This window comes from Astatotilapia calliptera, chromosome 7 (assembly GCF_900246225.1).
Source record: "Astatotilapia calliptera chromosome 7, fAstCal1.2, whole genome shotgun sequence".
Lineage (NCBI taxonomy): Eukaryota > Metazoa > Chordata > Actinopteri > Cichliformes > Cichlidae > Astatotilapia > Astatotilapia calliptera.
The window spans coordinates 1,480,001-1,492,466 of record NC_039308.1 but is presented as its reverse complement, the minus strand read 5'-3'; positions in this window follow the sequence as shown (position 1 = coordinate 1,492,466).

Sequence of the window (12,466 nt, the reverse complement as noted above, 5' to 3'; positions counted from 1 at the left end):
ATAGGGGGTCGTGTGATTGTTGGGTTTTTCTCTGTATGTATTATTGTAGGATCCACCGCCTTGAGGCGACTGTTGTTGGGATTTGGTGCTGTATAAATAAAATTGAGTTGAACTGAATTGAGAGCGAACAAGAACATCTTCGTATAGACTACAAGTACCCAGGTCCCGATGGGAGACACCACTAGTTCCACACAGACGAGCAGCTGCTGACCACCTGACACAGCTGCAGAGGAGCAGCTGTTGTGACAGATGCAACAATCGCAGCATGGAGCAGAGAAGTACCAGAGGCTGAGGGAGCAGCAGATGTGGAAGGTCCAGGTGTTCCCACGTTAGGAGCTGAAACTGAATGAAAACACTGATTAAGCTACAGGACAGCAGCTGTATGTTGACCTGAAACTACGTGTTCTAACCGTGTTGTTTCAGCAGCTCCATGGGTCCAAACTTAAAAATACAGAGCTCATCAAATGAAATAAAATAACACGTTTGTATATTTTTAACTGGTAAAAGAAAATCTGAGCATAGGACTCTGGTTCTGGCCTCCTTACACTGGCTTCCAATTGAATTTAGGATGTATTTTAAAATCCTTTTACTGGTTTTTAAATCCTGAAATGGTCTGGCGCCGTGTCCCCCTCGCTCGCTCAGCTGAGCAGTTGTTGCTCTCAGTCCCTCGATCACGGCTGAAACTTGGAGCGAGCGTCCTCTACTGTGACCCCGACGCTTTGGACGCTCTTCCTCTGCCTGTTAGCTTTTCTCATTTTTACTCACTGGCCTTTGACTCAGTGGGTAACTGACAGTTATTTTATTGTATTTATTATTCTTTGATTATTCTTTTTATATTTCTGCTGTACAGCACTTTGGTTGGCCTTGTGTTATTTTTAAAGTGCTATATAAATAAATTATGGCTATGATATTTTCCTGCTGGACAGATGGTCCAGCTCCTTTCCTCCCCTTAGTTTAGGATTCCTGTGACAGCAGTAAATTCCCTCCATCCATCACATTCACTTAACACATAAAAAGGCCAGTTTCTGACTGGGAGGAGACACAAGCCCATCTTCAGGGTGGAGGCTGTCCTGCAGCTATCCTTATGCGTGTGCACGCCTGTTTGGCCCTAAATATCATTAGAGTACAGTTATGCTGCCTCTCGGCCAAATCGCTTCAGTAAAGGATGTTTTTAATCTCAGAGAGATGTTTTTACCTGGATGAATGCAAACGTCTCTCTGATCTGACAGCAATATTCTGTCTTCAAAATGACTCGATATCTTTCATGAGCCATATGTTTGGCATGTTTCACAGATTATAGGCTAATATATAATTTACTATGAGTTCCTCTTTGGTCACAGCCCGGATAAATGGGAGGGTTGTGCCAGGAAGGACATCAGGTGTGAAGTCTGTGCCAAATCGAGCACAGGGATTCATCTCTGCTGAAAGCACTTCTTCTTCATGCCTGTCTGAGCCGACAAAGTAAAGACTAATTGATTGGTGGGAAAATGAACAGGAGCAAAGCTTTAATCCTTTTAATTTAGCTCCTAATGTTGATTTGGAGACTTTCTGTAAAGCTGCTGCACAGATGCTCACAGCTGTGCAACTTAAGTGTTGAAAACAACGGAAAGCACACGTTTAGCTGATCTGCACCGTTCTATCACACACGTGGAAGGTTGGGTGGTGCCATGCTGTGGATGCATGAATCCATGAAGCTCCCTCCATCCTTTATCCTTTTAAGGAGGTGATAAAGGTTCTCTGATGCTCCTCTTTTTCATATTCAGACCATTCAAAGAGATCCACTCATTTCACTCAGTTTGACTGCGTTCAGAGATCCAGCTGGAACCTGTGAGGTGTGCGAGGACTATAAGGGACGTGGTTGTGACCGATCATTCGTCATAGTTTATTTAGATCAGTGTGATTCACCCGTGGCCTCCCTGCCCTCCATTCTGAACGTATAACCAGCCAAATACATTCACATCCTTTAAAGATAAATGAGGCGCACACACATCTCAGCAGAGACTCATCAGTATTCACAAGTTCTTCTGAATCCAGTCCACTTCCCTGCAGGCTGTACTAATATATTCCTGTTAAATGTGAAGTATTCCACTTCATTAGCTCAAAGATACCAAGTGACTCGCTTCCGAATGTCACCCTCATTGCCGTGCCGATAACAGCTGCTTATTATTATTGAGCTGCGAGGCTTTTCAGCACGACTACCCACGCAGCCGACAGAGATTACTCGCGTGCTGTTTGTCTCGCTCTCCGCAGCAGTTAGCGTGCATCTGTTCGTTTCCAGCCTGCAGTTCTTTAACATGAACGCCTGACGTGTTCAGTGAGACTCGCAGGACCGCTACTCCTGCACGCGTGTCTGGCTCAGATACTTCCCATCGACCCGCCAGCGCCGGCCGCCCTCTTCAGGTCAGCGCTGATTGTTCCTCAGAGCACGTCCTGCTGATTGTGCATCTGGGCTCTTGTCACATCCTGTAAACCCATCGTCCACGCTCTGTCACACGCAGGGACAAGCAAACACAAACATACCTGTTTGTTTGGGCTCATTTCCCTCCGGCCTCATACCTGGATGGTTGGCGGTGCCCTGGCCTCTTTGTTTATGTCTGCAGCTCCGGCAGGTGTCACAGCAGCTGGAGGACACAGTATAAAGTCTGCTGCAGGCTCTGTAAATGAAGCCACATGGGATACAGCTTTGGGGGATTAAAGCCCCCTCACGTCTTAAATGTCTTCGGTTTTCAGTGTGGACAGTCAGGTTTTACTCCCATGCATGAGGCTGACTTTAAATCTCAGGCTCAGGGATGGGGGGGCCAAGGGTGCTCCAATGGGCAACATGTAAGAGATGGACGTCTGTGCACATTGTGACCATGCCATGTTTGGAGCCACAACAAAGTGCAAGAGGATTGTTCCAGGTTCAATCGGTCGGGTGAGCATCAATAACCAAAGACTCATAGAACCTGTTAAAAGTTATAGGAGCTGGGAGCAGAGACCTGCTCCTCTCTGTGGTCCCGACACATTTGTTCATTCTGTGTGTCTGCTCGAGCAGCAGATGTGTCACTGCTGAATTGCAGTAATCAATTATTGATTCCCGCCTGGGCTGCAGGGAGTAATTTCATGTCGAGCGTTCAGGTACAGATAAGATGCTCAGACCGAGTGACTGGGAAAAACAGGAGGACAGAAAAACACTGAAGCTCCGTGTTCTGCAGGTTATAGTATGTGTTCACGTGACGTAATTATCACTGAGGGTTGAAACTGGTGCAGAAGCGTGCTGAGGTGGGGCGCATTCACATAACTGAGCCTGTATGTAAAATGGCCTGTATTTGTATAGCGCCTTACTATCCACCCATTCACACACACATTCACATACTGTATGTGTGCTTGTGTGGATCAGAGAAAGCTCAAAATACATTCACACCTATTCTTGCTTTGATGATTTCATGATTACATCATATCCCACCTGTCTGTTTGGCTCATCGTGATTGGTCAATAAAAGCTGGATGAAAAATGTCCAAAAATCGTGTCCCTTAAATACAAAATCTCAGAGTTCGTGAGCAGACTGAGTTCATGGACTATAAGATATCACTCACCCTATACTTCACCTTTATTGTTGTGACAGCTGTTTATTTCACAGTCTAAGGAGCTTGGCAACAAAAGTGTCAGGACTTCTTTAACTTTCCTTGAGCAGCTTCTTCAGTTCTTAGAGCGACTGGTGGAGAGTCCCAGATTTAATCCCTGTGGGAGTGTCCCCCCAAGAGGGTCATGGACCCCCTAATGATCCTCTGCCTAATCACACGAGCCAAGGTGTGAAAACAGGTGTGGGTCACAATCAGCCAAGGTTTCAGGTGAACCCACTGTGAAACCTGGCCCCACCTTATCATGTGATTTCCTGAGGTCAGATGGCCCAGGATGTGAGTGGGCGTTAAGGCGTCTGGGAAGGATCTCAGAACTGGATTATAGATGGCAGACAGCTGGTGCTGTAAGCCCCGCCCTCTGTTCTGAAAGATGCTTCTTTCACTCCTCTTTCAAACCATCTGTCTTCTCTGTCCAACACGTGAACATTGGTGTCCTCAAAGAGTGACCTTTGACCTACAGATGCAGATGGACAGAGGTGGCTCTTGAATGTTGTGTCGAGCGTTTACGAAGTGGCTGTTTGGTCTGATCGTGTCCATCTGGGACTTTCCACCAGTCGCTTATAGAACTGAAGAAGCTTCTCAGATGAAACGTCTTCAAGGCAACTTAAAGGAGTCCAGACGCTTTTCCTTACGAGCTCCTTGGACTACGAAGAGCTGCATGACTGAGAACCTTCACAGAGACATTTACTTCACAAATAAATAAAAAACTGTCCAAACATGACCAGGGAGCACTCCCTTTGCTGGACTGTAAACCTGAGACAGGCTCCATGGTGGCTGTTAAACTCTGTTACGTGTAAAAGAACAATGAGAACCAAACCAGGCAGTAGAAATGTTGGAAGCTGCAAATATGGGAATGAAAAACCAAGCGAAACATGCAGGGTGTGATTAATGGCAGCAACAGCACTTTGTCAGTGTGTGTCTGTAATGAGATTAGTGCCTGCAGACACACGCTTCAGTTTGCCACACATTCTTCTCTGTCGCACCGACTTTTCCAAACATAATCAAGTCTTTAATTCAGGGGTTAAAATGTCAACACGAGCTATTCTTTTTATTTTAGCTGAGATGAGAATAAAGCTGTTATATAACAGGATGCCAAATACGAGGAGTATTTTTACCACCTATTTTAAAGTGGATCAACTCTGGTCCTTTCAAGCTTGATACTTTTATTTTACCCTCCTAGAGTAGCTGTGCATGATTCATGGTTTAAAATAATCCTTTGTTATGTTTTTCTGAGACCGAAACAAGCTGTTTTAGCATCCCACACTTTCTTCTGATTGGCTGGGCCTCAAAAACATGCTGGTGCGAGGCTCCAGTGTCACACAGACACGTCCTGACTGTGGATTAGATCAAACAAATATTCTCTCTGGATCGTGAATGTCTCTGCAAGCGTCCAGCTGCTCGGCTGAAGGCGGGATCACAGGAAACACTTGGTGAGCAGTCATCTCTGTTCTGTGGGCACTTTAAATGTTTACAGCTGAGCCAAGAGAAGAAGCCAAGTGCAGCAGAAACTGCAGTTCCTCTAGTGTCCACCAGAGGCTCCAGCAGGGACTTGTTTGCAGCAGAAATAAACATGTTCACAGCCACAGAACTATTCTCCCCTTCACAACACCTGTACAGAGGAAGAAGATTGTTATAACTCACCTTATTAGGTTTGCAGGAGCGTGGCCGCTTTGACTGACAGGTGGATGGTGTAGCTGCTACGCTCTGGGTGACCTCAGTCCCTGACCTGAGTCCACTCATGTTTGCAGGATTGTTTGAATTCAGACACATTGGAGGTTTTTCCAGCATTAAGGTCACGCTGATGCATCTCAGTCTGATTTAACTGAAGAATGATGACCTCTGACCTTTACTGAGCCAAGTGAGGCCTGCAGGTGGTTAGATGTTGTTTTGGGTTCTTCTGTGACTTCCTGGGTGATTCGTTGATGCGTTCTTGGAGTCATTTTGGTCAGGTGACAGAAGAACCAACGCAAAGCTCAGAGAGTAATGGTGACACAAGATCACAGGTGGAATTGGAGGATGACTTGTTGGTTCATGCCTGTATTTGAAGCACATGTGTGACTGCATGTATGTGGAGTGTCTGACTGTTATTCATCAGGTGACAGAGGCAGCTCTGCCATGTTGTAGCTCAGAGGTGAAGAGGCGAGGTCACAGGTGACTGACTGATGGTTTGGTGCTATAGATTAACTAGTATTTATTATCATGACAATTGTTAGGCTGCTGATGTAAATTGATTCATTAGTGTATGTTTGACAAAGAATCTGAATTGACATGTCTCACTTTTTATATGGCACGAATCCATGTGTCATTTTATCAGGTGGCAATATGTCCTAGTGCAGTCAGAGGGGAGGAGCCAGGGCCAAAGGTGAGGCACATCAAGCACAGAATAATAATTGTAATCTGAGGATAAAACGCATGTACTGAGGATGAAAGAAGCTTCAGTGCACTCAGAAGACTAAAAACATGGCTAAGGTCAACAATGATTCAAATTTAAACAATGCTGCTGTGTGTCCACCAGGAGACACTGGACAGTATAGATGTAAAACAAACATGCCAGCAGTTTATCTCAGTTAACGAGAGGAGCAGGCCTGTGTTTGGCTGCTTCACATAGTGGACATCGAGTTGTTGTGTGGGACATGTAGTCCATGTCTGTTGCTGTAACAGTAGCTCATGTTGAGAATAAAAGATCCCAGCTCGCTGAGTTGATCGGGGCAATAGTGCCTAAAATGTTGCAGAATGTTGCTGAGAGATCTTTTACTTTGTGGTCATCTTAGACGAGTAGTTTTATGGACAAAAACCAGCAGGTCACTCAGTGTTGCCTTAGTGCTGATGTGTCAGAGATGTTGGTGTAACTGAAGTAATGCTGTTAAGTCCTTAAAGTCATATTCTTTTATTGTCACGACTGTATTTGAAGCCATTTTTATTTTTGTATGATACCTGATATGGCTTCATTCTCTACCATGGCTGAAGTAAACTAAAGCCTGAAATACTTAGTCAGTCATTTGTTTAATAGTAACTTAACATTATATAATTCACATATAAAACTATGAATTGTGATTTTAAATGGTTTATAAGCACGTAGAATAGGATATGTAGGCAAGTATATTTCTCCTCTTTTTATTAAGAAGCAAAAACAAAAAGGACAAAAACAGAAACAGGGCAGTGTTCGGTGGTTGAATCATCCGTCCCCACCAACGCCAAAACCAAATCTACGCCCTTGTTTTACACAGTATAAGGCACACTTCATTTTCTCCTTTAATTTTCTCAAAAATCATCAGTACGCCTTATGTATGAATTCTGGTTGTGCTTACTGACCTCGAACTGATTTTATGTGGCAAACGGCGCACAGAAATCTATTAAAAAATGTTTTAGTACGACTTTGATAAGCTATGAAGCTTGAAATGCTCCCAGAAATGGCTCCACAGCATGTAAAAATATAATATAAGCTCTGGCAGACTTGGTTCTATGGTCGGTCTTAAAGGGTTAATGAATCAATGTTACGGAAGTAGAGGAAGCGCAGTTTTTGGTTTTCCCCATATTCCAAAATTGCTTCATCTCTTTGCTATTACTGTCGCCTGGCATAATTTGCAGATGATGCTGTTTTTAGCCGCTGCAATTCTTTTGACCAAAACAGGCACAGCTTGATGACATCATCAACATGCGCTATCGCGGTAGAGCGGTATAGTCAAAATCTCTATCGTTGGCCAAATTTATATCGTTTCTATCGTATACCGTTTATACCGCCCACCCCTAGTATGTCCATATTTATACATAATCGATGTTCCAAACTTGTTCTTTGCTTTTTATTCTTGATTCTAGATGAGCTTCCTTTCCTCAGTTTCTGTGAATATTTTGCTTTGTTTGCTTTTCCACATACAGATGAGAGTTTGGAGTAAACATGGTCCAAGTCTCATTTCTCCACAGACCGACTTTTAGTTTTTCCAGCAGTTCTGACAAAGCTGAGCTGTAATCACCAGAACGAGCCCAGATTCGTCCCAGATGTTCCTTCTGTGTCATTTATTTAAAAACACAAACAACTACAGAGGAAATTAATCCGTTCCAGAGGGTCTTTCGTAAGTCGAAGCACCCATTGCACGTTTTGAGTGAGGTGATGCTGAACGACAGGCTATAGGCTAATTGCTAACTAGAACAACAATACGCCGTTCAAGTGGACAGCGAAGCGCAAGTACGGAAGCCAAGGGGTTGTCACATGATTCAGAAGGCATTGTGGGCATTGTAGGCTCAGCCAATCAGAGCCAGCGGATTTCGTTACTCGGGCATTTTGCCGTAACACGGGCAGAAGTATTGCCGTTCAGTGCCTTTGTAACTTGAATTATTTGTGAAACGGGGTAATCGTAAGTCGGGGTTCCACTGTATTTAGTGTTTAAACACACACAAACACACCTTATACATGGTAGAGAATGAAGGCGTGGGCATCTTTCTACCTGTGTGCACAAAGATGTCACACGTGTGGCTCTCGGAGAGAAGCTGCAGGTGTCGCTTTGATGTCAGTAATCGTGTTGGCAGAGTGGGCGTCAGAACTGCTGGAAAACAGTTTGAATAAGATTAGAAATACTCATCAAGCTCACAGATCCTCCTCGTCTGCAAACCTCCTGTCCTCATTTCATCTCCCCCCTTTCTTACAGTTTTCGTCATCTTAATCAAATATCTCCTGTTTGATGCCTCTTTTTCCTCTAAGCTCTCTCCGCTCCCTCGCTTTATTTTGATACTGCTGCTCTGTCTCCTTTATTGTCCGTTTCCTTGACCCGTTTCCATCCTTCCAGATATTCCTGTGATGCTGTGTGTCAGTCGGTGATGGGTCTGTCTGAGGAGCACTTTAAGACAGCAAATTAGAGCTGAATTTTAAACTGAAATGTTCCGTCTGAAAGATTACCCCCGAGTCTCTAAAACTTTAAAAGCAGCGGTCCAATTAGGCTGAATGTTGGAGGCAGGAAACTCAAACCACCTGGCATCTGAACTCAGTCCAGTTTCTACCATGGTTTCATACAAATACTTTGTTATGTAATATCACTCCAGCCAATACGCTGTGCTTTATCGATTCAGAGAAGCTAAACTTCACTGTCTGAACCAAATTTTCCGCGTCCCGTGCCAGTTTCCTGAATCCATCACTCTCTTGGAAAAACTTTAATCGGTTTTCACTTGGACAAAATTTGCACATCTCATTTGGACCAAACTGAACACATTCTCAGGGACGCAGGTTCCCAGGATGTATGCCCCGTGTGGTGGCACGGAGGGGAACCAAGGACATGGTGGAGGGAGGTCGTGGGAGATGATCAGAAAAACAGAAAAAGAAATACAGTGAAAGAATATCAGATTTGATTTTCCAGCCCGAGTTTGCACCTCGCCAGCCACGTCCTTAGTTCAACCCAAATATCTAATCAGCCAATCACATGACAGTAATCAGTGCATTTAGGTATGTATACACGACGAAGACGACCTGGCGTTCCACGTCTCAGACGCCTCCACGGTCGCAGATCTCAGAGCACCTTCGTGCTGGGATGGGAGATTCTCATCATGGATGCGGCCGACAAACCTGCAGCTGGAGATGATGTCACGATGGTGACATGATGGTGTCATGTCAAACGGACACTATCAGACATGATCGGTTTGACAACCAGACACAGGTGAGACAAACTCGGTGCAGGAGCCACTGACACCAGAGAGACCAGCAGAGTGAGCACAGGTACGGCTCAGCACCCAGAGAGTTACCTCCCACCTCCTATCACCTCACGAGGCCAAGGAGAGGTGAGTCCACACGATGGACTTCATGCCAGCTCTGACTGTGTTGTTTCAGCAGGTCGAATAAACTCGCATCAAACATTTGGTGGAAAGTGAAACTGAATTTTTGATGAAGGACAGAAAGCACCAAGTTTGATAAAAACTCAGATTTTACCGTCTTCAGAGATCAGCCATAGCTGGACTGGCCATCGGCCCACCGGGCATTTTTCATTTTTATGGGCTGATGTTTTGTTTTGTGTTTGTTTTTTGTAACGATAAACAATGGCAGGTGGGGAATTGGCCAGATGTTGACAGATGTGTATAAATAACTGGCGGAGCTTCCACAGATTCAGTAACATTAGCAAGTGGTGGAGGTCAGCAGGTGGATTTGTGCTGACTTTTTACAGTACGTACTCGCCGAGAACGTGAGCACGGACTCGCGATGTGTACAATTGGAACGCCCGCGTACTTGATGTCACAGGTCCGGAGTTTTTACTGCCGTCCCCTCTTAATTTAACTGTAATATGTTATGAAGCTTAACTTTAATCACAGCCAGACCGGTTTACTCAGGAACAAATAAAACACTGAAATAAACCAAACATTAACATTTAGAAGTGACTTATATATCATGTTTAACCTCAGTAGTGAAATCTCTATTAATAAAAATAGTGTACATGTACATACGTGTACATACCTTAATAAAAACAAGGAGGTGAGATGTTAGAACACTTTTGTTTTTATTTTAGTGGACACTCAATACAACAGTCCGCTCTTCTCGCCGGCTGTAATAATCCTCGACCTCGCTGTCTGCTATGGAGCTGGTGGGTCACAGACGTCTCCGAAAACGTCGGAGCGCGTTTGGAAATTTATGCTATCTTGATAAATCGAGCAGATGTTTGAAGTTTACACAGCTACATTCTCGCTTGAAAAGAACTTAAAAGTTTATTTTGTGACCCAGAAAGAGGAATATTTAAAAGTTTTTAGCCGCGCTCGTCCGCCATTGCCTCGTTTGAGTTTTGGACGAAATGCATTCTGGGATATTTAGCTGTACCAAGTCCACACAAGTCACCACCGATGCATGCTCGATAAAACGGGCGGAGCGAGAACACATCCGGGACTTTTTCGCGTTCTTAGCTTGATGCGTACTTCGAATTGGAACAGTACTTGGTCTCCGACTGGTGACGTATCACGAGTACACGAGAACGCAAGTACGCATATTGAGAAAGGCCCATAGACTTTCACAATAAAACAGGAAACAAGAAAACACTACACAAGGACGCAGACTCGACACTGAGAGACAGACAGAATATAACACATGGAACCTGAACGACACTAAATGTGAGACACAACCGAAGAACAAATCCTTAAACATGAATAAACAGAAACATAGAATTCAAATAATAACCAACAAATCACAAAAGTAACAAAATGATCATTCAAGAATAAACCAAAACATAATAAACTCAGCTTGCTGGGTCGACCTGACCCAGAACCGTGACGGTTTAGCCCATAATGGTAGGTCCAGCCCTGAGATCAGCTGTTCACATTCGATGGAAACGGAACGGGCCACTTGACAGCCGATCATTTTTACATTGTCATGTGATTTTTTGTGACTTTCCTCTGTGTGAAAACAAACCAAGTTTACAAACTCATCAGCTGACTGGGACCAGAGGAAACAAGCTGGAGGTGTGAACGCTTTCCCTAGCTCGGATCGTGACTGTCACTAAGACGCTCGCGGGTCCCGTCAGGCAGTTTGGAAACTTTTGAAGTGGAGCCGACAACTCGGCTTCATCCCAGGAATGACAAACGGAGAACAGAGACCCTGAACCACAGACCTCTCCTTCTGTCATCTTGGCTGAAGTGGAACTAAACTGCAAGCAGGTGCGGGTTATTACCCCGATGCACCCAGACACTCCTTCATGTTTAGACCAGCAGCTGCTGATCAGTCAGCCTGACAGCAGCTCCACGGAGCTCCACTGTCCAGAATTCATCAGCAGTCTGTGTGAACGATCAGCCAGCCTCCACTTTGCATCTCTGATGGCCCAGCAGTCGGTAAAAGCAACAGCTGTCTGTTCTTTTCACACTGATTATTTTTCCTGGGAGGGTTTCTCACTCAATCTCTTGAAATAAAAAAGTAGACGTCTCAGTTCTTCCCCCAAATTTCAAGTGTGTGCATTAACCCTTTAAGTTTGCTGGAGCTGTTTGAGATGCACATGTAGGTCAGCAGAGACTTTCCTCCCAAACCTCTCAGGTTTCTGCTCGTGTTAAGCAGCTCTGATGTGCTGTGCTGTAAATCCTCTCCTGCAGTTATTTGTTATTTGTGTGGGATTATAACAGCTGCAGGGCTCAGCCTCATCGAACCAAAACACGCCCATCTCAAACCTCTGCCCTCGGACGAGCACTCTCAGCTCCCGGCCATTACTGCAGCCATGCTGGAGTCATTTCTGTTCCCCTCGCCTCTGCTCCAAACCTCTCCAAGCTGCTGTTAGAGGACTCACATTACGCCCAGAATAGTGTTTTGTGCAGCAAACCCTGATTTTCTCTTCAGACTTTAGGTTTCACAAAACTTTACTGTGTCGATTTCGTTTGCAAGTGAAAAAGTGTTTTCCAGTCTGCACTACATGACCACCGTGATGAACGCATATAATAATAATAAACAGTAGCAGTCATCACCATCATCTGATAATATCTGTGATTACAGTAGGAGCCACTCATAGCATCATTTAGTGAAGCATCACATGTCATGTGAAAACCTCTTGCCAGCCAGTGTTGTTTATTAAAATAAGCTAGCATTAACACTTTGAGCCCACTACAATAAGGAATCAATTCTGAAACTCAATATAGTGCATGATGTCGTCCCCGCCCCCTCATTAAAAAAGGTTTAGCCCATATTTCTTGTTGTCACCTGTGATTCGAGTCAACACCATGGGTATCTGACATTTCAGCACAGGTGCATGAATGAAGGTGAGTGTCAGCGGGGTCGATGGAGGCGCCGGCGTTGTGCCGAGGCATCTACTGTTTCGTCTGCATCAAGAGCATTCGCCGGGCAGGGAGAGCGGATCCACTTGACTCCGCCTCCATTACAACCAAGTAGACCTGGAAGTAGTGAC